Source organism: Solanum lycopersicum, chromosome 4 (assembly GCF_036512215.1).
Source record: "Solanum lycopersicum chromosome 4, SLM_r2.1".
NCBI classification, from domain to species: Eukaryota; Viridiplantae; Streptophyta; class Magnoliopsida; order Solanales; family Solanaceae; genus Solanum; species Solanum lycopersicum.
In genome coordinates this window covers 31,416,425-31,420,702 of record NC_090803.1, presented here as the reverse complement: position 1 = coordinate 31,420,702, position 4,278 = coordinate 31,416,425, and the positions used below count along the sequence as shown (strand labels likewise).

Below are 4,278 nucleotides of genomic sequence, written 5' to 3'. Positions count from 1 at the left end.
AAGTTATATCTAAAAATAAATTTATATTTAATTAGGCTTGTTTATGATACAAGTAAGGTTTTCCAGTTCAGGTTGATCCAACCCATTAGACATTTTGGCAATCGAGTACTAGCTTTGGGTCTGGATTACATAAATGATTGTTACAAGGTTAGGTTTGGGGTATTTTTCAGATCATTCAACGACCCGTCTTAACTTTAGGAGTCAGGATACTTGAGTCAGGTCATGTTTGTATCACGAGATTTAAATGGGAGGGGTTGTCATTTGGGTGGGCCAATTATTATTTTTAAAGTTAAATTCTCAACCTTGAATTAATTGAAATTTTGAAAGTTTGAGTTGTAATCATGTAGTGCATTGTTCTCAATTTAATATAATGCGTCTATTGTGAATTTAAATTTTAAAAAGTTCAAATTTCATATTCACATAATTCTCTCTATTCTATATTTCTATGTATTTATTGCCTATCATTCTATTCCCAACTTACATCTTTCATGATGTTAAATAAATTAAATGTTCAAATGAATTAGTTTAGTGTTATTAATTTGAATGTTGAGTTATAATCATGTATGTATAGTGTTATCAATCTAATTTTGAAACAATTTTAATGGTTTTCAATTTTTAAATTTTAAATTTGAAAATTTAAAGTTTAAATTTGACTTTTTGCACAAACTTCTCTATTTATATACATTTTAACTTAGTTATTGCCTATTATTATGTTTTCAACTTTGAAATTTCAAATTCCAACTTCATCCTTCATGATATTAAATTAATTAAAATATTCTTAAAATATGCATTTCAATCTAGTATCACGAATTATCTATTTAATATTTGATATCAGAATAAAGTTATACAAGAAATATACAAATATTATTCATGATAAAAGCCAAAATTGTCCATATTTCAGAATCTCCTATATAATTTGAACACATGTAATTTTTCATTATTCTAGAACACCTTATAGGAGATATTTAATATAATTAAAATAATAATATAATAATTAAAAAATAACAGTTAAATGATGACTTCGTCTAAAGCAAAATCTTTTAATGAAGGGAAAACAATTCAAACAACATTTATAAGAGTCTTCATACATTTAGTTTAATAGACATAGATAGTACATTTTTCTTATATTAGAAAAGGCTTGTTTCAACATGCTTGTTTCATTGCTCTCAGGGTATTTTTGTCTTTCTCATTCTCTATTGCGACTACGTGTCTTCTTCCCATGCTATCAATTTGTCTTTTCAGTTCCCTACGTGTCTTTCTTCTATGTTATCAAAAGAGGGTTACATTGTATGTGTATGTGTGATGCGTTCTTGCTCCATGTAATTTTTATTGCCACCGCATTGTTACAGGTGGCTTTCATGCACCTCATGTCATCCTTTGTCTTGACAATATAATTTCAAGCTTCATCTTTGTGCTTTGTGTTGCTGCAATTTTCAGGTATTTTGCAATTGTTATTTTATGTTCACCCCCTTCTCTATTCCTCTTTTCTTCTTTATGTATTTGAGCCAATTCTTATCTGGAATTTGTTGTTGTAATAATCAAAGGGAGAAAGAAGATAATGAGAGTATTCTTTGTTTTTTTTTTGTAAATTTGATTAAATTTTGGATACTCAAGTGAACTAATCTTTGCTTTTGATTGTTCATAAATATTTTTTCTTCGCTGCCTTTCATCTTCAAGCTTATCCAACGATATATTTCCTTTTCATCTTCAATCTTCTCCAACTATTGTTGCGATCTTGAGGGAATTCTTCGTTAATTATCTCTGTCACAATTTCTTTTTAAATTCTATTTTGTCGAGTTTATGTTTTCATGTGTTATTTTCTAAATTTTCTTGAACTTTAATTATGGGTCGATGAATTGATGTAGTTTGAATATGAGTATAATCCAAAATGCATGATAAATACTGAAAAGAACCATTAAAAAGCAGAACAAGTAAACCACAAACAAAATAAAATGAACCACCAAAACAAGGATTCCAAGTGGTGTATTTCATGTGATAATCAGTTGTATCCACCTATTTACTCTTTTGTCATATTTCACTTTGTGATAATCAGTTTGACTAATATTATCTATCATCCGGAAACCCAAGCATACGCCTCAAAGCCATCACCCCACAAACCCTGGATTTTAGTGATCAAAATTTAGTTTAATAATCCTCTGCTTTCAAAAAGGGATTTTTTTCACAGAAATACTTTAGAGGAGTAGAATGTTAAATAGGGAGAGAAGCAGTCAAATTAAATTTTATATGTCAAAGACCCGTTCATTTCGGATCACCAGGATACAACTTTATATCTCAATATTGGTATGGTTTCAATACTTTGTATAGAATTCTCTCTATATATTATAATTTTTTTGGACTGATCTCCCTGACCTACGTGTGACTACGGCTACGGCCTATGTCATTCCATGTCTGGATGAGCTAATGGACCTTGGTTGGCCCAGGTCCCATTAACAATTTGAAAAATCAGGACTTCTGCTAATTTGGACTTTTCACTAAAAAAAGAATTATTTGATCTAACACACGGGCTTTATATGTCAATGGTGTCTACTCCCATTGACTCTTTTTGAGTACGATCAGTAGGACACAAGCTCACATCCGGCTTCATAGAAGTAAAGAGTTTGTATCGACGAAATTGAGATTTATAAATCAATGTTAGTATGATTTCAAAGTCGTTCGTGTTGTATCAATAAAATAGGGATTTATATCTTAATGTCCGTATATTTCAAAGTCGTTTTATTGTTAGGATAGAAATTTATATCTCAATGCTAGAGTTTTACTTCTATATAATTTTATGATTTGAAAGTGTTCATCTCATATAAGAAATTTTAGAGGAGGAGTATTGTATTTTTGTTTGTTTAGTTCTTTCAATTGGTTTCTACATAAGCTATATAGTGATGATTAGGTTTGTTTTTCTAATATGTTAATCTTCCTCTTTCTTCTTTACTGCCTTACTCTGCTCCCCCTCCCTTTTTTAAAAAAATCTTTTTTGTTTGTTTTCTCTGGATGTTGTTGAACTATTTTTCCTTATTGACATGTTTTATTCAGTATTGTATTCCTTTCTTCGTAAAATATTTTTATTTGTTGCACTTAGGATCTCTCATTACCTCTGTGAGGTAGTGTTATTAAGCTCCATAGAACTCACTTATGGATTACATTGGATATGATGTTGTTATTGTATTTTTCTTTTAATTCTTTTCAATTATTAATTTAATTGAATATGCAATTTTCAAATTTTAGTAGTATTTTTGAGGCAAGGACTGAGTTTTATTGGAGTAAGCCCCTGCTTCGACTGAAGTTAAAATTTTCAGTTAGTGATCAGTGAAAAAAAAATATTTTGATATAGCAGTTGAGTGCTTAGTATCAGCAGATTTAGGATTTTTAAATAAGATTTTCTGGATAGTGATAATAAAGATTCGCATATGATAGGAAGACATGTTATGAAGTTGATGAGTAGCAAATATTATACTTTGTTTACATGAGAAGTGAGTTCCTCATATGAAATATGCTTTCGGATAAACATAATGAGAGATTGAATTTTCTCTAGGTTCAACATTGCGAATGGTCTGCTTATGGCTTGGTATGTAGTGTTACAATGATTTTTTTCTAGAACTCTAAAGTCTTTGAAGAAATAAGAAGATCCTTAATCTTGGGTTAATTATGTATATGATTATCGATGAGATTACATCTGATTCTTTCAATTCTTGAGGATGAACAAGTATGGCTTGGAACAAGCAGTAGCTGGAGGAGTTGGTGAGTGTATGCGGTGATCATTAAAAATTAGTTAGTGTTGACATTAATTTCTACCTTCCTTTTCCACACATTGAGCAACATTTTATATTCTTTCTCTGCAGGATTTCAACAACAATGAGATGAACGAGGAGTTCTTCTTAACGACAACATTAGATCATGATATATTGTAGACCCTTAAATTATAAAGAGTTGACTTAGTTTTTTGGATTATCTTTTAAGTTTAACGCAGGAAAAAAAGGAACAGAAAATCTTATGCACATCAGATTGACTTTATTCCATATATGTGATTCTCTTTGAGTTATTATATATCTAATATGAATTGAATCTGCAGTATTTTTGTAAAACATTGTGTCTAAATTTTGTTATGTGGATAGTAAGAAGTTTACTTTATTTCGGAGTATGGAATTAAGAGGGACACTCTTTTTTCTCTCTTTTCTTTCTTACAAGGGTAAGAAGCTTGAATTGGTTTAGTTAGTGTAACAAAAATCTAATTTTTTAGGTTTCTCAATCTTTTGCACTTGGCTTATT

General features: G+C 29.8%; 1 long non-coding RNA gene across 1 annotated transcript; it reads left to right on the top strand.

Annotated features, from left to right (window-relative positions):
• Nucleotides 1-1,205: 1,205 nt before the first annotated feature.
• On the top strand, nt 1,206-4,051 carry LOC109120095 (uncharacterized). Its single transcript, XR_002027543.3, has 2 exons — nt 1,206-3,750; nt 3,852-4,051. It is a non-coding gene; the product is annotated as an uncharacterized lncRNA (long non-coding RNA).
• Nucleotides 4,052-4,278: the final 227 nt, after the last annotated feature.